We start from the raw sequence: 27,637 nt of genomic DNA, 5'->3' as shown, positions 1-27,637 counted from the left end.
ACCAGTCGCTTCGGGCAGATGGGGCTCATCAGCTGTGGTTGGCAGCTCATCTAGGAGAAGGAAAACTCTGATCTCAAACCTCCGCTGCCTTGTGGCTGTATCCACTAATAGGGAAGGCTGCGGGAATAAACCCCGAGGGAAAATCCGGAGCCAGCCACAGCCCTACATTGAGTTCAATGCTGACTGGCAACTCCTGCGACACTGTTGGTACCAAACTATGTCGGTCTCTGCCGTTCCTTTAGGTTCATTGGATGTGTGGAAATGGAGAGCTTGCTATGTGGGCAACAGCTGGCTCTCCATATCGTACTGCCCAGGCTTGTGTATCTAGACATCCAGGACACAACATCCATGGTCAGCTTTAACTGACAGATGCCTCAGAGGTGTAAAGTCAGAGGGGAATATTTAAAAAGGGGGAACTTCTTCCACAGAGAGGCTGGTGAGTACTGTATATGGAACAAACTGCCAGAAGTGGTAAAGGTGGGTACAATTATGACATATAAAAGGCATTTGGACAGTAACATGGATAAGAAAGGCTTAGAGGGATATTAAGATTCAGATTTATCATATGTACATACATTGAAACATACAGTAAAATGCAACATTTGTGTCTGGGGACAGCCTGCAAGTGATTGCCACACATTCCAGCGCCAATGGTAAAACAACAATAACACCAACAGCAATAAAACAAAACAACTGTAGGACAAACCCCTTTCTCACATTCTCACCCACTCGTGCAGACAATCCTCCAACCCCCAGGACAGGCTGCCTCGAGTCTTTGGCCCTAGACTCATACACATCAGGCCTCCAATCTCCAGTCCCTGGTCAAGACTCCGACTTCTGGACACTCCACAGACTCACCAAAATTGGTCTTCTATCTTTGGCTACATCCTCCAGTATCAACCCTAAGCCTCACCAATCACAGAACTTTGAACTTCAGGCCTCAATCTCCCAACTCTATCTGACCTTTGATCCCAGGACTTGCCGACTTGGTGGGGATTGTTGGGGGGTGGGGGTCACTAGCCTTCAGCTTCAGGGCCTGCTGACCACAGGAACTGGTCTTCATCCTCAGTGCCTGCCAATCTGACCCCTGGGGTCACAGACCTTCAACTGCAGGGTGCTCCAACCACACTGCCCCTGACCTCTAACTCCCCTTCATCCTTGCCCTTAAGCCCCATAACACCCACCTCCATCTCCAAAAACAATTAATTCAGAGCAATTATGTCAATGGACATCACAGATTGGAGCCATCTTGAGCCGGAACCAGTGCTTCTTATATGGGTTAAATGGGGGGCAAATGGCACTAGTTCAGTCAGGCAATTTGGTCGACACAGATGAGTTCTGTCCCTAGGGCTGATTCTATGTGATATGACATAATGACTCTTTGATTCTATGTGCTTCCGACAAAGGCAACGAGCTGAGATCACAGCTTACACATTATCATGTAGCAGATGTGAGATGATTCATAGTTATACAGCACAGAAAACAAGCCCTTCAGCCCAGCTCATTCATGCCAACTGAGATCTCTGTCTAACCTATTCCCATCTGCCTGTGCTTGGCCCATACTTGCCTAAAGCCTTTTCTATTCATTTAACTGTCTAAAGGTCTTTTAAACATTGTTACAGTGTCTGCATCTACGACTTCATTGAGTAGTTCATTCCAAGTTAGAATTGGAACTAGTTTATTATTGTCATATGTATTGAGATATAGTGACAAGCTTGACATACAGAGGTTGTACAAGGTAAAGCACTGACAGAATGCAGAATGAAAGGTAATGGCTGCAGAGAAAGAGCAGTGCAAGTGAATAATAAGATGCAAGATCTTAACAAGGTTTGGTTGTGAGATCAAGAGTCCATCTTATATTAGAGAACCATTTTATAGTTTTGTAACAGTGAACAGTGTCCTTCAGCCTGGTGGTATGTGATTTCAGGCATTTGGATCCTCTGCTGACTGGAAGAGGGGAGCACCCTCTATATGAAAAGTTTTCCTTCATGTACCTTTTAATATTTCCCTTTTCACCTTAAATTTATGCCTCTAGTTTTAAACTCCCCTACCATGTGACATTGCACCTTATCTATACTCATGACTTTATATCAGTGCAATGAAAAACATGATAAATAAATAAAGAGAAATAAAGAGACCATCCTGACGAAGGCTCTCGGCCTGAAACGTCGACTGTACCTCTTCCTAGAGATGCTGCCTGGCCTGCTGCGTTCACCAGCAACTTTGATGTGTGTTGCTTGAAATTCCAGCATCTGCAGATTTCCTCGTGTTTGCAAAGAGAATAAAAACTGGGTTACATTAAGTATATGTACATCTATTAAATATTTAAGTTAAAATAAAGCAGAAATAAAAAGCAGTGATGTGCTGTTAATGGGGTCAATGGCCATTTAGAAATCAATTGGTAGCTGGAAAGAAGCTGTTTCTGAAACACAGTGTGTGTCTTCAGGGTTCTATACCTCCTTCTCAATGGTAATGAGAAGATAGCATGTCCTGGGTGGTGGGGATCCTTAATGATAGACACCACCTTCCAAAGGTAACACTCCTTGAAGATATCTTGGACACTACAGAGGCTGGTACCAATGACTGAACTGACTAATTTTACAAGTTTCTGCAACTTACTTTGATCTTGTGCAATAGCACCAGACAAGATGGTGATGCAGCCAATCAGAATGCTCTCCATGGTATATTTGTAGAAGTTTGACTGTTTTAGCTGACAAACCAAATCTCCTCAAACCCCTAATGAAATATAGCCACTATATTGCCTTCATCAATATGTTGTGTCCAGGTTAGGTACTCAGAGATATTGACACCCAGGAACTTGAAGTTGTTCACTCTCTCCACTTGTGATCCCTCTGTGAGGATTGGTTTGTGTTCCCTCATCTTACTCTTTCTAAAGTCCACAATCAACTTTGATCTTGTTAATATTTTGCAAGGTTGTTGCTGCGACACCACTCAACTAACTGGTATATCTCGCTCCTGTATGCCCTTTCACCACCATCTAAAATGGTTGTATCCTCAAGAAATTTATAGATGGCATTTGAGCTATGCCTAGCCACACAGTCATGGGTGTATAGAGAGTAGAGCAGTGGGCTAAGCACACATAGAAACATAGAAAATAGGTGGAGTAGGCTATTCGGCCCTTTGAGCCTGCACCGCCCTTTATTATGATCATGGCTGATCATCCAACTCAGAACCTCGCCCCAGCCTTCCCTCCATACCCCCTGATCCCCGTAGCCACAAGGGCCATATCTAACTCCCTCTTAAATATAGCCAATGAACTGGCCTCAACTGTTTCCTGTGGCAGAGAATTCCACAGATTCACCACTCTCTGTGTGAAGAAGTTTTTCCTAATCTCGGTCCTAAAAGGCTTCCCCTTTATCCTCAAACTGTGACCCCTTGTTCTGGACTTCCCCAACATCAGGAACAATCTTCCTGCATCTAGCCTGTCCAATCCCTTTAGGATCTTATACGTTTCAATCAGATCCCCCCTCAATCTTCTAAATTCCAACGAGTACAAGCCCAGTTCATCCAGTCTTTCTTCATATGAAAGTCCTGCCAACCCAGGAATCAATTTGGTGAACCTTCTTTGTACTCCCTCTATGGCAAGGATGTCTTTCCTCAGATTAGGGGACCAAAACTGCACACAATACTCCAGATGTGGTCTCACCAAGGCCTTGTACAACTGCAGTAGTACCTCCCTGCTCCTGTACTCGAATCCTCTCGCTATAAATGCCAGCATACCATTCGCCTTTTTCACCGCCTGCTGTACCTGCATGCCCACTTTCAATGACTGGTGTATAATGACACCCAGGTCTCGTTGCACCTCCCCTTTTCCTAATCGGCCACCATTCAGATAATAATCTGTTTTCTTATTTTTGCCACCAAAGTGGATAACTTCACATTTATCCACATTAAATTGCATCTGCCATGAATTTGCCCACTCACCCAACCTATCCAAGTCACTCTGCATCCTCTTAGCATCCTCCTCACAGCTAACACTGCCACCCAGCTTCGTGTCATCCGCAAACTTGGAGATGCTGCATTTAATTCCCTCATCCAAGTCATTAATATATATTGTAAACAACTGGGGTCCCAGCACTGAGCCTAGCGGTACCCCACTAGTCACCGCCTGCCATTCTGAAAAGGTCCCGTTTATTCCCACTCTTTGCTTCCTGTCTGCTAACCAATTCTCCACCCACACCAATACCTTACCCCCAATACCATGTGCTTTAAGTTTGCACACTAATCTCCTGTGTAGGACCTTGTCAAAAGGCTTTTGAAAATCCAAATATACCACATCCACTGGTTCTCCCCTATCCACTCTACTAGTTACATCCTCAAAAAATTCTATGAGATTCGTCAGACATGATTTTCCTTTCACAAATCCATGCTGACTTTGTCCGATGATTTCACCGCTTTCCAAATGTGCTGTTATCACACCTTTGATAACTGACTCCAGCAGTTTCCCCACCACTGACGTTAGGCTAACCGGTCTATAATTCCCCGGTTTCTCTCTCCCTCCTTTTTTTAAAAAGTGGGGTTACATTAGCCACCCTCCAATCCTCAGGAACTAGTCCAGAATCTAACGAGTTTTGAAAAATTATCACTAATGCATCCACTATTTCTTGGGCTACTTCCTTAAGCACTCCAGGATGCAGACCATCTGGCCCTGGGGATTTATCTGCCTTCAATCCCTTCAATTTACCTAACACCACTTCCCTACTAACATGTATTTCGCCCAGTTCCTCCATCTCACTGGACCCTCTGTCCCCAACTATTTCTGGAAGATTATTTATGTCCTCCTTAGTGCAGACAGAACCAAAGTAATTATTCAATTGGTCTGCCATGTCCTTGCTCCCCATAATCAATTCACCTGTTTCTGTCTGTAGGGGACCTACATTTGTCTTTACCAGTCTTTTCCTTTTTACATATCTATAAAAGCTTTTACAGTCATTCTCTGTGATGAGCCAGTGTTGTTTGTCAGTGAGGTGGAGATGTTGTTTCCAATCCACTCAGATTGTGGTCTTCTGGTTAGGAAGTTGAAGATCTAGTTGCAGAAGGAAGCACAGAGGCTTAGATTGTGCAGCTTTGCAATCAGGACTGTAGGAATGATGGTGTTAAATGCTGAGCTGTATTCAATAAACAACATCCTGACATAGGTATCTGCATTCTCCAGGTACTCCAAGGCTGCATAGAGAGCCACTGAGATTGCATCTCCTGTAGACCTATTAAGGAAAAGGCAAATTGCAGCAGGTCCAGGTCCTTCCTGAGACAGGTTTTCATCCTAGTCATGACCAACCACTCAAAGCATTTCATCACTGTAGATGAAAGTGTTACTGGACGATAGTCATTAAGGCAGCTAAGACTGCTCTTCTTGGGCACTGGTAATGTTGCCCTTTTGAAGCAGGTGGGAAATTCTGACTGTAGCAATGAAAGATTAAAAATGTCTTTGAATAACCCCACTAGTTTGTTGGCACAGGTTTTCAGAGCCCTACCAGGCTCTGCCACCATGTGAGGGTTCACCATCTTGAAAGGCAGCCTGACATTGGCCTCCGAGACAGAGATCACAGGGTTATTGGATGCTACAGGATCCTCATAGCTGTGGCTTTACTCTCCCTTTCAAAGCAAGCATAAAAGCATTGAGATCATCTGATAGAGAAGCATCATTGTCATTCACAATGTTGGGTTTCACTTTGTAGGAAGTAATATGGACATGCATCTGATGTCACCTCTGACCTCACTCGGAATTGTTTCTTAGTTCTTGAAATAGTCCTCTGCAAGTCAGACCTGGTTTTCTTATATGGACCTGGGTCACCAGACTTAAATGCCACTGATTGAAGCCCTCAGCAAACGACAGACCTCCTGGTTCATTCACAGCCTTTGGTTTGGGAATGTACAATGCAAGTTTTTGTAGGCACACACTCATCCACACAGGTTTTAATGCAGTCAGTGACAGCTGAGGCATACTCTTCCAGACTCAAAGATGAATCCCTGACTACAGTCCAGGTCACCGATTCAAAACAATCCTGTAAGAACTCCTGTGCCTCCCTGGTCCATACCTTCTTGGTCCTCGCTACTGGTGCTGCAGTCTTCAGTCTCTGCCTATACTCAGAGAGTGGAAGTACAGCTAGGTGATCAGACTTTCCAAAGTGAGAGCGTGGAATGGCACAGTGGGCATTCTTGTTGGTGGTGTAACAGTGGTCCAGTGTGTTGTTTCCTCTGGTATTACAGTTGGTTTGTTGATGATAATTATTTGGTGACTCTTTCAAGCTGACCTGGTTAAAATTCCCCAAAATGACAGGGAAGGCATCAGGATATGCTGTTTCCTGCCTGTTGATTATATCGCTCAGATAATCTAGAACCCGTTTGACACTGACCTGAGGTGGAATGTACACCACAACCAAAATCTCACACAGCAAGCAAAATGGCCGGCACTTAATTGCAAAGTATTCCAGGTCTTGTAAGCAATATTGAGACATCACCGACACATTAGTACACCATGTGGAGTTGATCATGAAGCATACATTCTGCACCCTTTTCATCTTAATGACATCATTCCTTACACTGGGTGACCAGAACAGTACACAATACAATACTGGGGTTTTGGTTTCACCAACACCCTACACACACGCAGCAACCTGGCCACTGAAGGCAAGTGTGCCAAGTACCTTCTTTGCCACTCTCTTTACCTGTATCACAGAGCTATATATGACTTTCTAGCAACACATACAAAATGCTGGAGGAACTCAGCAGGCCAGGCAGCACATCTGGCCAACATTTTGGGTTGAGAATCAAAAATTAATCCAACATCAAGAACATAGGGCCATGGGTGGAGACTGCTTAAAAGGGAGATTTCAGATTAACATTAGAAAGCATTTCTTTACACAGCAAGTTGTGGACAAATGGAACAAACTACCTTGGGTGTGAAGTTGAGAGTAGTACCTCAGAGACTTTCAAATCTCAACTCAGTTATTTCAACGCACTATGTGAATAGGAATTTGGCAAACCTTGAAGGGCCAAATGACCAGTTCTTGTCAAAAACTTTCTAATATTTTCCACAGATACGGTCTGACTTGGAATTCTTCAAGTATTTTGTAAAGAACAAATGCCACCAATGACACATTGCAAAACATTAGACACAACATAGCAGAAGATCTATTTTGAAAGGATTAAGCCAGATGTCTACAACATGTTATCAGACAATGCTCTTTCATTTTTATTCAACAAATAATCTTGCAAAACTCTAGTCACATCCTCAAGAAATTCAATCAGGCTTGCAAGGCACGACCTGCCTTTGACAAAGCCATGCTGACTATTCATAATCATATTATGCCTCTCCAAATGTTCATAAATCCTCCATCTTCTCCATCATCTTACCAACCACTGAAGTAAGACTCACTGGCCTACAATTTCCTGGGCTATCCCTACTCCCTTTCTTGAATAAGGGAACAACATCTGCAACCCTCCAATCCTCCAGAAAAGCTCCAGCACATCTTCCTTCTTAATAACTACATTCTCAAGCTTTTCAGTCCAGTGCAAGTCATCCCTACAATCACCAAGATCCTTTTCCATAGTGAATACTGAAGCAAAGTATTCATTAAGTACCTCCGCTATCTCCTCCGGTTCCATACACACTTTTCCACTGTCACACTTGATTGGTCCTATTCTCTTGGTCTTCACATACTTGTAGAATGCCTTGGGGTTTTCCTTAATCCTGTCCGCCAAGGCCTTCTCATGGCCCCTTCTGGCTCTCCTAATTTCATTCTTAAACTCCTTCCTATTAGCCTTATAATCTTCTAGATTCATATCATTACCTAGATTTTTGAACCTTTCGTAAGCTCCTTTTTCCTTCTTGACTAGATTTACAACAGCCTTTGTGCACCATGGACCTTGTACCCTACCATCCTTTCCCTGTCTCATTGGAACGTACTTACTCAGAACCCCACGCAAATATCCCCTGAATATTTACCACATTTCTTCGGTACATTTCCCTGAGAACATCTGTTTCCAATTTATGCTTCCAAGTTCCTACCTGATAGCCTCATAGTTCCCCTTACTCCAATTAAACATTTCCCAAACTTGTCTGTTCCTATCCCTCTCCAATGCTATGGTAAAGGAAATAGAATTGTCGTCACTATCTCCAAAATGCTCTCCCACTGGTAGACCTGACACCTGACCAAGTTCATTTCCCAATACCAGATCAAGTACAGCCTCTCCTCTTGTAGGCTTATCTACATATTGTGTCAAGAAACCTTCCTGAACACACCTAACAAACATCACTGCATCTAAACCCCTCACTCTAGGGAGATGTCATGGTTCGGTCTGTGAAGTCCGCATTCCAGTTCACGGTCCGGTCAGTGGACTCAGGACTCCGGATCTTCCAGCTGTCCCTTGATTGAGTTAATCATAGGCACCTGATTCCTATCATGGGGCTTGGAATATAAGTAGCCTTGGGGTTGAGTGTGGTTTGTTTTGTCAAGATTCGCTGGGAGCAACCTGCCGGTGGAAGGCTAGTGTGGCCACTTGCCATCTTTAGGCTGCATTGGGGAATCATCCCCTCATGGAGCCTTGCTATCAGTAGTCGGAGCTGTCTTTGCGGTATGGATTTGGCTGTTTCCTGGGCCAGCTGAGTGGCTGCCAGCCACTCCAAGCTATGTAGGGATCTGGCTGTTTCCATAGCCAGCTGAGGTTGCTGGCCGAATTGAGACTTGGAGCTTCCCCGAAGATGGAACTGTCTGTTGTTCTTTAGTGTTTGTCTCTTCTTGGCCTTGCCTCCGTGGGGTAAGCCAGGCCATTTTGCCGTTGCCCTGCAGGGAGATCTGTCTGGTCTTGTCCTTGCCTCTGTGGGGTAAGTCAAGCTGTTCTGGCGTTGCCCTATGGAGGGTCCTGTCTTGTCTTGTCTTGTCCTTGCCTCAGTAGGGTAAGTCAGGCCGTTTTACTGTTGCCCTCCGGGGGGACATTTCTTTATCTTGTCTTTCCCTCTGTTGGGTAAGGCTGGCTGTTCTGCTGTTACCCAACAGATGGACCTGTCCCACCTTGGTGTGGAGAGGTTGAGTCCTGGCTTGTCTAAGTATAAGTCCTGGCTCTATGTCTATGTACTGTCCTGTCTCATGTTGGTGTCGTGTTAACAATGAGTTCCTGGCTTTTCGAAGGACAAGTCCTGGCTCTATGTTAATGTTCAGTTCCCTGTCGGTCTCTGAGCTCCAGCCTCTGGGTTATCAGCCTCCGCATTTCAAGATGAAGATCCCGCAGCCAAGCTCCAAGAATCCAAGCCTCGAGGATCCCGCAGCCGAGCTCCAAGAACCCAAGCCTCGAGGATCCCGCAGCCGAGCTCCAAGAACCCAAGCCTCGAGGATCCCGCAGCCGAGCTCCAAGAACCCAAGCCTCGAGGATCCCGCAGCCGAGCTCCAAGAACCCAAGCCTCGAGGATCCCGCAGCCGAGCTCCAAGAACCCAAGCCTCGAGGATCCCGCAGCCGAGCTCCAAGAACCCAAGCCTCGAGGATCCCGCAGCCGAGCTCCAAGAACCCAAGCCTCGAGGATCCCGCAGCCGAGCTCCAAGAACCCAAGCCTCGAGGATCCCGCAGCCGAGCTCCAAGAACCCAAGCCTCGAGGATCCCGCAGCCGAGCTCCAAGAACCCAAGCCTCGAGGATCCCGCAGCCGAGCTCCAAGAACCCAAGCCTCGAGGATCCCGCAGCCGAGCTCCAAGAACCCAAGCCTCGAGGATCCCGCAGCCGAGCTCAAGACCCAAGAACCCAAGCCTCGAGGATCCCGCAGCCGAGCTCAAGACCCAAGACCCCAGCCTCGAGGATCCCGCAGCCGAGCTCAAGACCCAAGACCCCAGCCTCGAGGATCCCGCAGCCGAGCTCAAGACCCAAGACCCCAGCCTCAAGCCTCAAGAGCAAAGACCCCAGCCTGTCTTCAAGCTCAGGCCTCTGGACCCCAGCCACGTCCTGTCCTGAAGCCATGTCATGTCCTTGCCAGGTTCTGGGTCCGAGCCCGAGGCAAGACTCAGGTTCTGGGTCCTTGTCCAGTCTTGGGCTCGGAGTCCAAGCCTTGTCTCCTAGTCCATGGTTCCTAGTCCTGGTCTCACTTTCCCTAGCCCTAGTCTGCGTTCTTGTCCCTGCTCCTGGTCTGAATCCTGTCACGTCCCTACTCTAGTCAAGTTCTGTTCCTTGTACTTCAGTGTCTGTGTCTCGCATTTGGGTCTGTTACCAGCATCCCCACTGTGACAGGAGATGCCAATCAATATTTGGGAAATTAAAATCTCCCACTACAACAATGCTGTTATTATTACTCCTTTCCAGAATCTGTTTCTCTATCTGCTCCTCGATGTCCCTGTTACTATTGGGTGGTCTATAAAAAACACCCAGTAGAGCTACTGACCACTTCCTATTTCTAACTTCCACCCACAGAGACTCCGTACACAACCCCTCCATGACTTCCTCCTTTTCTGCAGCCTTGACTCCATCTCTGATCAACAGTGCCATGCCCCCACCTCTTTTGCCTCCCTCCCTGTCCTTTCTGAAACATCTAAAGCCTGGCACTTGAAGTAGCCATTCCTGCCCCTGAACCATCCAAGTCTCTGTAATGGCCACAACATCATAACTCCAAATGCTGATCCACGCTCTAAGCTCATCTGCTCTATTCATGATATTCATTGCATTAAAATAGACACATCTCAAACCACCGGACTCTATCACCCTTGTCTATCCATTGTGTAATGATATAAATTTATTTCTAAGAATGATGAGGGTATTTTTTCATCCCGCTGGGGCTCGGAGGTAGACTCCTCCATGTGTGCCAGGGAGCGCGGCCGACTTTGTTTCCATGTCCTAGTGGTAGAAAGTGGGTGAAACAATGAGATTTTGTTTCACCAGGGACTGAATGATCAGTTTGAAGATGTTTTTGGGACCACATGGAGGAATTAGAGAAAGCATAGGATAGGAAAGCATAGCTATCCCGGTTCCTCAATCCGATAACCAAAGCAGATCCCCGCAGTCTTCTCCGGAAGAACCCATGCGAGTTTGACCAGCAGTCAGTCTGGACATTGGAAGTTTGGAGAGGAGGGTACTTCAAACAGCTCCACTGCCCGAGGGTAACAGGCAGCAGCAGTCCGCGACAGCGTAACAGACCTTCGACCAGCGGCCAATCGGCTTTTGGGATTGATTAGTAAGAGGAAATTAAAGGAAGGTGGGGTCAAGTACAGCAATCATAGTTGGAATGGACATAGAGAGTGCCATTATATCGTCGAGGTTTCACTCTGAAAGGAAAGGAAATGTACAGCGAAAGAATGCTTCCGATGGTGGGAGAGTCTAAGACCAGAGGACCCGGCCTCGGAATAGAGGAGTGTCCTTTTAGAATGGAGATGAGGAAGATCTGTTTTTTAGCCAGAGAGTTGTGAATCTGAGGAATTTGTTGTAGCTGTGGAAGCTAAGGTTTTACAAATATTTTAGGCAGAAGTTGATAGATTCTTGATTGGAAGGGATACAGGAAGAAGGCAGAAAATTGAGGCTGAGAGGAAAATTGGCTCAGCCATGATGAAATGTCGGAGCAGACGCGATGGGTCAAATGGCTTAATTTTGCTCCTATGTCTTGTGATCTAACTTGGAAGACCGGGTCTCCTCAGTGGAGTGGGGGACATGTGAATGAGGTAGAAGTATTGCTTATATTATTGGTAAGGCTGGCCACTTCTGAGTCACCTGCCCTGAGTTGTCAGGAGAGGAGAACTGTAACAATCTCGAGTCTCTCCTGTTTCATCAAGTCCCAGAATAGTTTTATCATGCCTATTATCTTGGGAGACATCAATGTTCTGTGAAAGCCTTGGTAGACTCTGGTTCTGCCAGAAATATTTTGGACATCAGACTGGCAGAGAAAATCTAAATTCCCAAGGTACATCTCAACCAGCCTATCCCTACTATGGCCCTGACTGTTGGAACCTGGACAAATTTTTCTTTCCACTGATCTCTAGTTGACTATTGGAAGGCACATGGAGATGATTGGTTTTCATCTTATTTCTTTAGGCACTCCCCTAATCCTTGGTTATCCATGGTTACATCTTGGATTAACTGGTCTTCAGGCACCATTCAGGGCTGGTCGACCCTTTGCCATGTAAAGTGCCTTCACAGAGGTTTTGAGAGGCTTGCTGTGAACAATGTCATCTGTTGAGTTGCTTCCTGACTCCTGAAGACTGGACTTTAATGCAGCGGAGGTGTCTAGAGTGCCTTCAGAGTATTTGGATTTGTTGAAGGTGTTCACCAAGAGGAGAGTCTCTATGCTTCCCCCTTGACTGCCCCCATCAACTTGCTACCTGGAACTTGTCTTCTCCTGGGAAGGCTGTCTTGTCTGCTCCTGGGAGGCAAGCTATGGAGAATTAGATTTAGGAAGCTTTGACATCTGGATTTATCTGACCATCCACTTTGTCTCCCAGAGTAGGGTTCTTTGTACCCAAGAAGGATGGTGGACTGAAACTGTGTTGATTCCAGAGGTCTAAGTGGAATTACAATTATGAACCGGTACCCACTTCCTCTAATGAACATGGTATTTGAGTTGTTACAAGGAGCCACAGCCCCCACTTAAACAAGACCAATGGAGTTCCTACAACTTGATCAGGGTCTGAGGAAGATGAAAGGAAGACTGCTTCAACATGACCATCAGATATGAGTACCTGGTGATGCCATTCAGTTTGGTTAATACTCCAGCAGTCTTTCAGAACTTAATCAATGATGCACTCCAGGAGATGCTTAACCCCTTTGTCTTTGCTTATTTGGATGATATTTTTTTCCTCAGTCTCTTCAGGAACATGTTCACCATGTACTGAATGTTCTTCAATGACTATGAGAGAACCAACTTTTTGTTAAACTTGGAGAAAATTTCACATCTCAAGTTTCTTGTGTGGGTTTTGTCATTTCCAAAGGGAATTTGCAGTTGGACGCTAAGAAGACCCAAGCCGTATGAAATTGGTCATAACCTACATCAGTCTAACAGCTGACGTAGGGTTCTCCAGTTTCTACTGGTGCTTCATTTGAAATTTCAGTGCAATTGCAGCTCCAATTACCAATATCACTAAAAGATCTACTGGGCATATTTCATCTTGAACATATTTACCATGGCACCTGTACTTGTTTCCTCTGATCCAGATCTCACTTTTGTAGCGGAGGCTGGAGCCTCAAACATGAGTTGGAGCCTCAGTGAACCATCTCAGACAAGGAGCTACACCCACATGCCTTCTCCAGATGTCTCTCTGCTGCCAAGCTGAACTGATACCGACAACAGGAAGCTGCTTGCTGTCAGGCTGCTACTTGAAGAATGGAGGCATTGGCTGGGCGGAGTGAAAAACTTTTTTTTGAACTGGTCATAAGAACCAAGCTTGTATTCAGGATGCCAAGAGATCAAAGTCTTGGCTGGTATGCTGGTAATTATTTTTCAATGAATTCAGTTTTATCATTACATACAGGCCTGGTTCCAAGAATCAGAAACTGATGCTCCTTCTATGTAGTTTGAAATGCCAGATAAGGGAGTCCTGGAGCCCATTCTCCCAATTCAAGGCTGGTGACTCCCATTAGATGGGGATAGATTCCATGATGCAGAGGGCCCAGGAGTAATGTGAGGCTGATCCTGGCAATAAGCCACCTGGTCTTATCTTCCACCCTGAGGTGGTCTGCACTAAGGTGTGGAATTGAAGGTGGGCTTCCCACATGGTTGGTCACCTGGGAGTTTGATGTACTCTGGACTTTGTAAAGAGTTGGTTCTGATAGCCAGGCACGACCAAAGTTGTCAAAGACAATGTTTCAGCAAAATGTTTGTGCCCAGAATAAAGAACTGCACACTGCCCCCAAAGGCTTTTATACCTCCGACCTCTTCCCACTTGTCCCTGGTCACGTATTTCAATGAAATTTATCCTGGCCTTCCTCAGTCTTGAGATAATGCTGTCGTTAAGGCTGTGGTTGTGGGTTGATTCTCAAAGGTTTGTCACTTGTACCTCTGTTCAAACTACCCACAGAGGTGGCAACAGCAAAGCTGATCTTGCAAAATGTCTTCCAGGTTCACTGCTTCTCCTGGAATATCGTCTCGGGCTGTGGTCCAAGTTCTGGAGGGACTTCGGTTTTATCAAGACAACTGTTAATTTATACTCGGGATTCCACTCGCAAACTAATAGGCAAACAACAAATCAGGATTTGGAGAGATCCCGAGGCGACTGGTGTGATGATATCCTTAGAGTTACAAAATACACGTGGACTAAGATGTTAACTGTCCTGTGCTATCACCAGTGGGATCATCAGTTGATCTGCCAACTGTCTTCAGGAGTTTCGGCCCGCTTATGATCAAAACTCCCTTGAGGTGGTGGGCCAGCAGTGCTAAAGCACCACCTCCCACTGGTGAGCTTAAAAACTTGGCATCTGCCTCTATCAGAGTTGTTGGTCACTTCCATCCAACAGATTATCTACTCTTCAGGTTCTATGCAACTACTGAAGGGTTTGCAAGATATGTATACACTGTCTGACTATCTGCCCCTCTGGACATACTTGGTCCACACCCACGCTGATCCTGTCTCTGCTGCCTCAGCTACAGCCCTGCTGGTAGACTTGATCTCTCTTCTAGTGAAGCCAAGGTCACGCAGCCACTTCTGGAAAGTGAACGCAATAAAGCCATAGCAGCCTACTTCGAATGGATAGCATAGCACCCTCCACCCTCTGTCTCTGCACTCTGATCTTAATTCTGTATACTTGGTTAACTTGCGCTCATGGGCTTCATCGATGTTGTCTTCCCAGGGGACTGTGAGTTCACCAATAACCGCTTCTCTGCTGGTGTCAGACCGTACGATTATATCTGGACACAATGTGGTGAAAGCTATTTGCTCCGGGAAGCTGCCTTTCCCATCCAGGCTGGTCTTCACACACCAATCATTGGCTGAAGAAAGTATGCTTGATCGTGAGCCTGCGCTGTTCACCCTTGACTTGGAGCCTTCTTTCACAAATGATAAGCGATGTTCTGTGCAGCATGGGGCATGAGATAAGTTGTGCTGCAGTACTCTCTGCTCAACTGCTTATGTTACAACTTTGAGAACGTTGTTATGTCTCCAAGTGTACATGCTGCTGGAAAGATTGACTCTGCATGCACTCAAGATATGTTGAAGTGTTCCCTTCTTGCCACAAGCAGCACACCTGTCTGTCTTATCTTCATACCAGGTGCTTAGGTTGGCAGGTGTTGGGAGCAGATCGTACGCTGCTCTGCATAGAAAAGAAATGCGGAGCGATTCCATCTGCCACAGAACATTCCAAGATAGATGTCGTTCTTCAACACTTTCCCACCGGGTCCAAGCCCCTTGTTTGTCCAGGCCAGCTGTTTTAGTTAACCTCTTCTCCTCTTCTACCTCCCGTATTTCCTGTGTTATAAGCTCACAGCGCTCCTTACCTGTAGAAGATGACCACCACTTGTGGGATGCCCATCCAAGTCCCTGGCAGACTAGCTGGATAGTCCCAACTGTCTCCTTGTGCTTCAATCTAGACTCTGCCTCATCAACTGCTACATGGGCTGACCACTTCCTGCCTGATCTCACATTCGGCTGGGTGTTCTTGATGACAGGGTCTTTTGAGTCTCGAAGCATCAAGAATGATCTTACCTTGGCTACCTTGACCTCTTCAACAAGGAATTATCCTGAATTATCCCTTATGGACTGTGCTGTACCTTTAAAAAGAGAGTGAGTGTGCAGCTGTACAGCACAAACAGCTAGAGAGAGAGAGAGAGAGAGAGTGTGAGAGAGAGAAGACTGCTCACAGTTTGTTTGGGATTTCTGCAAAGACACTGCCAGCTTCTGAGTTCCTACAGAGAGAGAAGGGAAGAGCTACTTGATGGATGGCTGGTGTTCAGCACGACAGTATTTAAACCAGCGTAACTGCTTGTTTCACAGGACATGCAGATGCACTAAGGTGAGGTGAAGTTACCACTATCCTGTTCAGGTGCCCACGAGTGTGGGACTGAGGATCGATACTGAGGGATTGATCTGTGATTATTAGTGTGTGGAAGAGTGACCCTGTGGAGTCTACCAGTGCGTCCAACCCTTGCCTGGGTTGCTAGACTATCACCTGAAGACGGTGCTCTTAAGTTGGCCAAGTTTGGCAAACTTGGAAGTTTCGGAGGACAACGAGAAGAATCGATGGCATCGGCTTACTCGAACAACCACAACGACTCTCTCTCTCCATCACTACTCAACTCAATACCACGAACTGAACTGATTTCATTTACCCATTATCGTAAGACTGTATCCATTTAACCCCTAGGCTTGAAGAAGCTTGGTTTTTATATTTCCACTCTTGTATATATGCATGAACTTTGCTAACCTGTTTAATTTATCTGATTTTATATTACTATATTGAGTAGTTACTAAGAAATACCATTAGTTAACAGCAATACCAGACTCCAAGGTGTTTTCCATCTCTGCTGGTTCTTTGACCCGTCACGGGGTACGTGACACTGGTCTCAGGAATACGACTACATGGAGTGACCATCTTATTTGGGCAAAATTCGCACACTAACATTTTTCACTCCATTGGGATGTCCTTTTTCCTAATGTCAGTTTAGCTACAGTCTACTGTTATTCCTGGAGTGGGTGTCCCCGCTGCTCTTAAGTTGGTTAAGATCTAAGGCAAGATCAACTTTAATGACCAACTTTTAACATCAGCAAAAGACCAACAGTCAAAGGCAACCAGGTCCTTTGTTCTGTCCAGACCAACAGGTTTGGCTTTTCACCTGGGTGGAATCTCAAAATTGCCCCCCAAATACATTGGCCCTTCAAAGGTTCTCCAAAAAAGCAATGGAGTGGCATATCGCTTACAATTACTCAGCATCTTGTGCATCCATCCTACCTTCTGTCTCTCAGCTCAAGCCTATATTTCTCAGTCTTTTGGCCCCCTGCTCCCAAGGCTCCTCCCCCTCTTCATTTTGTCAACGGACAACAGGTTTACACAGGTGACTACAGGATAGTACCTTGTAACCTGAGAGGGCTATTACTGGAGTAAAGATGCTGGGATCCCCCTCAGGATATTCTGGACCCTCAGTTAACCATGGACTTTCATATCAGGTATCCTGATTGTCCTAGGCTGCCGGGTGCCCGTGGGGTGGGTCTGTTATCAACCTTTTGGACCTGCAGGGTGGGGGGTGCGGGGTACGTGCCAAGGAGCAGCAGGTCTCGATACACCTTAATGTCATTCGAGTTGCTTGGTCATAAACCCAGGGAAAGTCTGCAGATGCCGAAGAAGGGTCACAGCTCAACAGGAACTGGTTATTCTTTTCTGTAGATGCTGCCTGGCTGGATTTTGTGTGCTGCTTTAGAGTTTAATGACTACTATCATTAAGCTGTCATTTTGTTTTTGATGCTCACTATGTGAATACTGTTTCCTCATGCTTCTCATTCTTAAGTGATTAGTTTTTGATTTCGACCCACACAGGTTCCCTTTATTTTGTGTTAACACACAATAATGACTATCATCTCGTCGCACTCACATCTACGGTGATGAAGTGCTTTGAAAGGTTGCTTAGGGCTAGAATTAACTCCTGTCTCAGCAAGGACCTAGACCCACTGCAATTCACCATTTGCCACAATAGGCCCACAGCAGGGGTGATCTCATTGTCATGGTCTGGTCCGTAAAGTCCGTATTCCGGTTCACGGTCCAGTCCATCGACCCTTGCTCCAGGTTTTCCTGTCTACCTTGTTTCTGTTCTTGTTGAGCTCTAATTGAGTCAGCTGATGCTCGTTGGGGCTGGCTGCATAAATACCTTCAGAGACCAGGGCATGGCTGCTGGATTGTTCTTGTCCTTACTCCTTGTATTGCTTCCCCTTCCTTCTGTTTCCTCGCCTGAAGCCCTGCCTTGTCTTGCCGGTAACTCTCACCTCGCCTGAAATTCTCGTTTCGCCTTGTATTGCCTGAAGCCTTGCCTTGTCTTGCTGGTAACTCTGGCCTCGTTTCGCTTGCAGTCTTGTCCTGGAGCCACTCTGTACTTTTCTCCCTTCCTGCCCCTTGCCTCCGCTGGGTAAGCCAGGCCGTCTTGCCATTACCCTGTGGTTGGATCTGTCCCTTCCTGTCCCTTGCCTCTGTTGGGTAAGCCAGACCCTATTGCCGTTACCTACGGTTGGTTCTGTCCCTTCCTGTCCCATGCCTCCGTCGGGTGGTGATCCGCGCCCTGCCCAGGGGTACCACGCCCTGCCCAGGAGGAGCCTCCAGTCTCCAGCCAAGTCTCTTGCCTCCTGCCAAGCCTCGCCTCTAGTCTCCAAGACTCCAGCCTCAGCCTGCCTGCCAGCCAAGCCTCGTCCTTGCCTAGTTCTGGGGTCCGAGCCAAAGGCAAGACCCAGGTACCGGGTCCTTGTCCAAGCTCTCTTGTCCAGTCCTGTTCCAGGTTCCCGGTTTTCGTGTCCATGTCCTTGCCCTCACCCTGTATCCTAGTCCTGTCCCTAGTACTTCAGTGTCTGTGTCTTGCACTTGGGTCCGTTCCCAGCCACCTCCTTATGACACTCATTGCCTTGCACGCGGCCTTGGATCTCCTGGACAAAATAAATACCCAAGTCAGAATGCTGTTAAATTAACTATACTCAACATTTAACACATCAGTTCAGGTCAAAAAGCTCCAGAACCTTAGCCTCTGTATCTCCCTCTGCAACTGGGTCCTCATCTTCCTAACGCGTAGACCACTTCCACTTGCTGACAAACAACACTGGCACACCTCAAGGATGTGTGCTTAGGCCCCTGCTCTACTCTCTCTATACCGATGATTGTGTGGCCAGGCATAGCTCAAATGCCATCTATAAATTTGCTGATGATACCACAATTGTTGGCAGAATTTCAGATAGTGATGGGAGGGTGTGTAGGAGTGAGATATATCACCTAGTTGAGTAGTATGGTAGCAGCAACCTTACACTCAACACAGTTAGACCAAAGAACTGATTGTGGACTTCAGAAAGGGTTAGACAAGGGAACAGATACCAGTCCTTACAGGGATCAGAAGTGGAAAGGGGAGTAATTTCAAATTCTTGGGTGCCAATATGTCTGAGGATCTAACCTGAAGCCAATATATTGATGTAGCTACAAAGAAAGCATGACAGTGGTTGTATTTCATTAAAGGTTTTGAAAAGATTAGGTATGTCTCCAAAAACACTCAAATTTCCACAGATGTACCAGGGAGAGCATTTTCTCTGGCTGCATCACTCTGGTATTGGGGTATTGGGTGGGGGGTGGCTACTGCATACGATTGAAGTAAGTAAACTTAGTCAGCTCCATCATGAACACTAGTCTCTGTCACATCCAGGACATCTTCAAGGAGTGAGGCCTCAAAGGTGTCCATCATTTAGGACCCCGTTACCCCATTGTTCTCATTGCTACCATCAGGAAGGAAGTACAAAAGTATGAAGGCACACACTCAATGATTCAGAACAGCTTCTTCCCTCTGTCATCTGATTTCTGAATGGACATTGAACTTGTCAACACTACCTCATAGTAATTTCTATTTTTGCACTACTTATTTAATTTAATATACTTTAATTCATGCTTTTTCTCTCATGTATTGCGTTGTACTGCTGCGGCAAAGCCAGCAAATTTCATGAGGTATGCCAGCGATATTAAACTTGATTCTGGTGTTCTATTTAAGTTTATTCTGGACCGGCTCTCATCGCTGAGTACTGGATCTGAGTTCTGTGTGAACTACTGCTCTGTGTGCTCAAGGCCCGCGTAAGCGAGCTCTTAGGTCGATTACTCCTTGTGTTATTCTCTAAATAAATATTCATCATTAATTTCTGCCATCTGGTCCTGAGTTTACGCTGCACCTGTGTCCACCTGTCTGAAGATTGTTACAATAATTGCCCATAACACTAAACACGAACCCGAGATCCCATATCATCCAACACTAGAACACTTATCCACATGTTTTTCCTGATGTCTGGCACCTTTGGCGCTGTGGTAGTGCCCCCTAGATCTCCTATAAATTTCATCCCTGTCACCTTAACTTGCGTCCTCCACTTTTAGAATCCCCTACTCTTGGAAGGAGACTGTGTGCCTATCTACCGTATGTCCCTCAATCTTGTAATCTTCTGTAAGGTTACTCCTTGGCCACTGATGTTCTGCTGAGAAAAACCTAACCTGTCCAGTCTCTTGTAACCAAAGCCCTGTATGTCTGGCAACATCCTGGTGAATCTCTTCTATACTCTTTCATGCTACCACATTCTGTAGTGTGGTGACTGGAACTGTACACAGTACTCCAAGTATGGTCCAACCAATATAGCTGCACCATGACATCCCAACTCTTACATTGAATGCCACAAACTGAAGACAAGCATACTGGATGTTTTTTTTTAAACTGCCTATGCACCTATATCAGAATCGCAATCAGGTTTGGTATTGGTATCTTGTATGACATGAAATTTGTTGTTCTATGCCAGCAGTGCAGGGCAAAGATGTAAAATAATTGTATTTAAATATAGTGCACATACAGCAATGAGGCAGTGTTCGTGGACCACTCAGAGGGGAAGAAGCAGTTTCTGAATTTCTGATTCTGGGTCTTCAGGCTCCTTCCTGTGCCTCCTCCCTGATGATAGTAACAAGAGGGCGTGAGCCAGTGGAGCCATTCCTTAATAATGGATGCCACCTTCTTGAGGGGCCACCTGTTGAAGACATCTTTGGTGGAGAGGGTTGTACCTGGGATGGAGATGTCTGAGTCCACAATGTCATCTGATGATTTTTGTCCATTGAAATCTCGGTACCAGGCTGTGATGCAACCAATCCGTATGCTCTCCACTGTATACTTACAGAAACTTGCAAGAGTTTTTGGTAACGTAACAAATCTCCTCAAACTCCAAATGAAGTGGTGTCACTGGCATGCCTTCATGATTGCATCAATGCGTTTGGCCAGGATAAATCCTCCAAAATGCTGACACCCAGAGACTTAAAAGCTGCTCGCCCTTTCCACGGCTGACTACTCAATGAGGATTGGTGCGTGTTCTTCCAAATTCCCCTTCCTGAAGTCCACAATCACTTTCTTGGTCTTACTAAAGTTGAGTGAAAAGTTGGTGTTTCAACACTGCTCAACTGGTCAATATATCTCACCCTTGTACACCACCTCGTCACCATCTGAGATTTTGCCAACAACAGTGGTGTCACCTGCAAGTTTATGGATGGCATTAAACTGTGCTTGGCCACACAGTCATCAGTGAAGCATAGAGCAGTGGGCTAAGCATGCATCCTTGAGGTATGCCTGTGTTGAATGTCTACGTGGAACTGGTGTGGTCTCCACAATCCCGTTGCAGTGGGAAGTGTAGAAGCTCGATGATCAATACTGAAGAGATAATGGTATTGAGCTGTAATTGAGAAACAGAAATCTGAGATTTGTTTTGCTGCTGTTTAAGTTCTCCAAACCAGAATGAAGATCCAGTGAGACTGTGTCTGTTGTAGACCTGTTGTGGCAATAGGCAGATTGCAGTGTCTCAGGCTTCATCATCAGGCAGGAACTAATTCTAGACATTACCAGCTTCTTCAAACCTTTCATCGTAGTTGATGTGAGTGCTACAGTTAATAGTCACTGAGGCAACTCCCCCTGCACTTCTTGAGCAGTATGATTGCTGCCATTTTGCAGCAAGTAGGAACCTCAGACTGCAGCAGTGAAAGGTTGAAGATGTTCTTGAACCCTCCAGTCCATTGGTTGACATAGATATCTGCCATGCTGTCCTTTCCCTTTACTGTAAGTACAGATGTAATCATTCACCATGTCAATGGTTTCCTTATCTTCATTTACAGTTTTGTTATCAGTTTCCAATGGTTGCACATTACTTTTGACCGACTTTTTTTGCAAAAACATTTTTGATGTTGATTTTAACATTTTGCAAGCTTCATTTGTAACCCTTAGCTGAAGCCTTTAGCATATTTTCTCATTATTTGTTATTCTTATTTCTTCAGGTCAGCATCTGTGCTAAGTTCTGCTTTTTACACACCTTTTCCTTCTGTTTTGTGTTGCTCTTTATATAACAGTAATCAATGGTTCCTGCCATGAGGATTATAAATTCTTAATGTATCATTTTTTTTGAACTATCATTTTACTCATGAACAAATTTACATGGTTTTCCCTTGAGTTATTCTATCTCATTTCATGAAAGACAAATTCATTTGAACTTGGTAACTGTTTCCTGACTTTTTTTTGAAAATAAGAACTTTTATCTCTCTCTTCCATTCAGTAATATTATGCTGATCATACCTTTAACTTTAAGTCCTCTTTGCTGCCACTCCCAATGATTCTGCTCATGCCTAAAATGTTGTCAGGATCAGCCTTTAAAAATATTGTGTGGCTCAGCATCAATGATGCTCAGAGACGTCAAAGATTCACAACATGTCTTGAAGTTGCTCCTCATTTCAGTATCAAACAGCTGACCTCCTATGCTGAGGTTGTGGTTTTTAGTTCTAGACTCACCCATCAGGCGAAATATCCTCAATACTTCAAACACAGAGTGTGGTAAAACTAGAAATGCTTCACAGGATTGCAATTAAGTAAAATAAAACCTACATATTAAGAAGATGAACAAAAAAAAGACCAATTTTAAGGAATATCTTAAAGGAGGAATGATATCAGGGAGGTTGGCGACAGAACTCAAGTTTGGGGCTTTAATAGCCGAAGCTGAGCAGCTAACAATGGATTGATTGATGCACTTCTATTTTTGATCAACTCTGAATTCAACATTCCAGAGCTGATCAGAGCTAGAGAAAGGCTAGCCAGTTCGTAAGAGCTAAGGGAAAAGGGCCAGAAGAAAACTATGTAGCACCTTGGACTTGCTTCACCATTCAATAACGTTAGAGTTACCTGAAGTTTAGTCTTGATTCAACTTTCCTGCTCTTCCTAAACCGATATTAGATGACTATTGGGCTGTCAACTAAATTTGATTCATTATTCGTTACAAAATCTAATATGGCAAATCCTTTTTTTTTTGTTCTGAGACATGTTGCTGCATAAGTTCACTTTGTGAATAAAGTGCTGAAGCACGAAATCCATCAGGTCAGGAACAACTACTTTCCTCCAACCATCAAGTTCCTGAACCAAACTGCACAACCTTAGGCCTACCTCAGGAAAGGAGCACTACAGACCACTGCTTGTATGGGTTTTTTGCACTGAAGTCCAGCTTTTCCCTTTCACTGACTTGGATATTTATGCTTTGTTTGTTTTCTGAAGCTACATGCCCCTAATACTGCTGCAAGCTAGATTTTCACTGTATCAGTCCCTCACTGTAGTGTGCACGTGACAATTCTACTTAACCTCCTTGACTCGATCTTGATTGTGAATATTCTTCATTAACCGTCTTGGTAACATGAGATAATCTGCTTATGGAGAGATAAACAGAATTATTGTTTCAAGTTGATAATTTTTAAGAGTTAGAGCTAGAGCTGTAATAGTTTTAAGTAGGCAGAGAAGGAAGGAAATGGTAATTGGAAGGAAAGGGGAAAAGCTAGAGAGAAGTTCTCTGAGAGAATGAAAGATGAGAAATTAAATGTCCAAAGAGAAGATAATATTAAATACGTACAGTGGTTATTGACTGAGGGCTTTAAAGGTATCAAGTACCCTGTTCTTTAAACTGGGTAACCTATAAACTATAAATTACACCTTTTAAATATAAACTTGATCATCTGGGCACTCCTGTTTCAGCTGTGTCCAATGGTTGTGCAAACACTCAAGCATAATCCCACCACAGGGAGTTTCTGGGCCTCAGGGACTCCCTGTCCTGTGAAGTGTGCATTGCAGCCAGGGTCAGGAACAGACTCGTCTACCCAGTCACTTTCCACCAGGGTAGTCAAAATGTGAGGAGCATTCCCTTCGGATATTGAAATGGAGCTGTTCTCAATCCATGTAGAAATGAACACAGAAATCTTTAGGTCACAGGGATTACTGTCTAGAAGGCCATGAATTTAATTAAAAACCTTTTCAGGAAATGCTTTGTGCAATGTTCTTTAAGTAGTGTACAGTATTAAATATTTCAGTAACATTTGACTAATAATATTGGACTAATATTGTTTGCTTACATACTTTGCTATGGGTTCTATGTAAGAAGTGAGAGTACGTGCATGGCATATGTCATTACGGCAGCACATCAGATGTGAGTGCCTCACTAAAAGAAAAATTAAATAGACAAATATCCTAGGCTCCTAAGTTTTTCTTTCGATTAGTTTCTAAAGGAACAAAACATAACACTTTATGCCAGTTCTTCATTGAAAACAGGGGAACTCAGACAGAGAAGCCCCTCATCTTCTTCAAAATGGTGCATGAAAAGAGAGGATACAGGGCTGAAAGAAGGGTGGGAAGTTGAAATATCACAATGTGAGTTTGTGCCTCAACCTGGGCACCTGCAGTCCGTCAGTTACCTTCACTTTGCCAATGTAGCTTCCTAAGCAATTAAGAAGATAAATGGTAAGTATTGGCCAGTGGATACATTTTGACCCATTTATGTAGAATTCTGTTGGACTGCATCTGGAATATTGTACCAGTCCAGTTCCTCTATCTAACAAAGGTTATGCTTGTAATTGAAGGAGTGCAATGAAAATTAACTATATTGCCTTGTGATATGAAAGATTTGAAGCATGATAATTAAACAGTGTACTCTTATTGCAACATACAAACATACAAAATGAGATCTCATTGAAACATACATAGCTTCTTAGGAGATTTGATAGGGCACATATATAATTGGATTCCCTAGATGGAATGTATATAACCTTCAAATAAGAGGTTGATAATGATATACTCTGATTGAATATACCCTAAAAGCCAGCTCTCACCTCCACTCTCTGGTGAAGGCATCCACAATCAGCACTATGCTGTCCAAAGCTGGTTGCAGAGGAACTGCAGCCTGCAGAGAGTCACCGATGTATGCCGATCATCCCCTCAAAACTAATCAGTAACCTCAGCAAGTCCTGGGTCTCAATAACCCCTTGTGCAATTGATCCTGGATTTCCTCACTTGCAGGACCCCAGTCAGTTTGGATTGGCAAAAGCATCTCCTCCACAATCTCCATCAGCACAGGAGCACTACAGGGATGTGTACTTAGCCCCCCGCTCCACTCACTTTACAGCTATGACTGTGTGGCTAAGTACAGCTCCAATGCCACATACAAGTTTGCAGATGCGGGCCGTATCAAAGATAGTGATGAATCAGCATACAGGAGGGAGACTGAAAATTTGGCTGAGTGGTGTAATAACAACAACCTCTCACTCAATGTCAATAAGGCCAGGGAACTGGTTGTAGACTTCAGGAGAGGGGAACCAGAGGTCCATGAGCCAGTACTCATCGGAGAATCAGAAGTGGAGAGGGTCAATAACTTTAAATTCCTGGGTGTCACCATCTCAGAGGGTCAGTCATGGACCCATCATATCAATATAATTGCCAAGGAAGCATGACAGTGCCTCCACTTCCTCAGGAGTCTGCGGAGGTTCAGCATGTCTTAAAAACCTTGGCAAACTTCTATAGATGTGTGGTGGAAAGTGTGCTGACTGGCTGCATTACGGCCCGGTATGGGAACACCAATGCCTTTAAGTGGAAAATCCTATGAAAGGTAGTCGATTCAGCTCAGCACATCACGGGTAAAGCCCTCCCAACCATTGAGTCCATCTACATGAAACATTGCTGTAGAAAAGCAGCCTCCATCATCAAAGATCCTCAGCACCCAGACCATGGTCCTTTCTCACTGCTGCCATCAGGTAGAAGGTGCAAGAGCCTCAGGACCCACACCACCATGTTCAAGAACAGTTACTACCCCTCAGGCTCTTGAACAAAAGGGCATAAATATACTCATTCTATTTCTGGTGTTCCCACAACCCATGGTCTCACTTTAAGGACTCGTTATCTTGTTATTTCATGCTCTCTTTATTTATTGGTATTTATTTATATTTGCTTTTGCACAGATTATTATTCATTGATCCTGTTTACAGTTACTGTTCTATAGATTTGCTAAGTATGCCTGCAGGAAAAAGAATCTCAGAGTTGTATGTGGTGACATGTATGTACTCTGATTAAAAATTTACTTTGAACTTTGAGACCAGGTTTATCAGGAGGCCGACTAGACTGGAAAGCAGGAGCTGTAGGGAGAGGTTGGATAAACTTAGGTTATCTTCTCTGGAGCTTTGGAGGTTCAAGGGAGACAACTAGAATGAGAGGCAAGGATAAAGAAGGTAGTTAGAATCTTATTCTCAGGGTAGAAATGCCAAATTCTCGCGGAGATGTATTTAAGGTGAGATGGAGGAAATTTAAAGGAGATAAGCAGGGTAAATATTTTACAGAGTGGGAGATGCCTAGAATGGGCTGCTGGATAGGTGCCTGGAAGCAGATACCACGGTGGCCTTTATCAGGCTGTTAGATTGACGCATGAATGTGCAGGAAATAGAGGATTGTAGATCACGTACAGAAAAAAGATAATTAGTTTAGATAATTAGAGCAGACATTATTTATTTTATTAATTGTATTTTTTTTTATTTAGGGATACAGCTCGGTAACAGGTCTGTCTGGTGCTCGCGCCTGCACCACGCAATCACACACACGCGATCAATTAACGCACTAACGCGTGTGCCTCTGGAATATGGGAGGAAGCCAGAGTAAACCCATGCAGCCCTGCGGGAGGGACGCGGACACTCCTCACCGCCAGCAACAAGAATTGAACCCAGGTCGCCGGCGCTGAAATGGCGTTACCTATGCCACTGTGCTGCCTAAAACGAAATATTGGCTTTATTTGTCACAAATACATCGACCCACCGAAACATAGAGTGAAATGTGTCATTTGCAACAATGACCAACACAGTTCGGCGAATTGTGCTGGGGGCCATGCTGCCGGCGCCGATATGACAGGGCCACCATTTACTAGTGCTTACCTGTACATCTTCGGAATGTGCGAGCACCTGGAAGAAAGCCCGTGGTCATGCGGAGAACGTACAGACAGCGGTAGGAATCGAACCCCAATGGGAGATTGCTGCTGCTTTAAACAGAGTGATTGTATGTCAGACAGAACTTTCCCTTAAATCCACGCTGACTGTTCTTGATATATGGAACTCTGCTGTTCTATCAAAGCTGTCCTCAGATTTTTTTTTCTTTAATAATTTCCGTGCACCTGACAGCTTTGTGAATACTTGGGCTATCCTTTTCCCATTAATGCCTATGGTCCTTGAAAATTAGGAGACCATTGTAAGAGCCTGCACTATTTTTTCTCCCTTGCAAGTCAAAGTAGGATATATTTATCTTGGCCGGGCTATTTATTTACTTCTTAGCTTTATTAAACTCACTAGGTTTGTACTTGCACTAGCCAACACTTCCACAGAAATATGGCATTTGAGAATTTTCCTGTAACCTAACTTCTTTAACGCTGTAACTGTTGGAGCAAAAACAAAGCTTTATGTACGATTAAACGGAACTTTAGTACTGAAACAAATCACTTGACTGAATAAATCCATGACGTTTCCTTTTGTTCTATTACCATGGTACTTCATTTGTACCATTCGTCGTATTTCATACTTTCTCCTTTATGTGGTTACTGTATCTAAAAGTATTCATGCTATTCATGGGCAGAGATACACCTTCTGACGCAAAAAAACAAGTTGACGATCTAGCAAGAGCGGTGAACCTATGGTGCACGTGGC

General features: G+C 44.8%; 1 long non-coding RNA gene across 1 annotated transcript; it reads left to right on the top strand.

Moving 5' to 3' along the window:
* The first annotated feature begins 300 nt into the window (after positions 1 to 300).
* LOC140199194 (uncharacterized) lies at positions 301 to 27,429 on the top strand. The gene is made up of 2 exons (XR_011886370.1): positions 301 to 436; positions 26,488 to 27,429. It is a non-coding gene; the product is annotated as an uncharacterized lncRNA (long non-coding RNA).
* The last annotated feature ends 208 nt before the right edge of the window (positions 27,430 to 27,637 follow it).

Source organism: Mobula birostris, chromosome 6, assembly GCF_030028105.1.
Source record: "Mobula birostris isolate sMobBir1 chromosome 6, sMobBir1.hap1, whole genome shotgun sequence".
NCBI classification, from domain to species: Eukaryota; Metazoa; Chordata; class Chondrichthyes; order Myliobatiformes; family Myliobatidae; genus Mobula; species Mobula birostris.
Note: the sequence above shows the minus strand (reverse complement) of the source record. Positions and strands in the feature narration are given on the sequence as shown.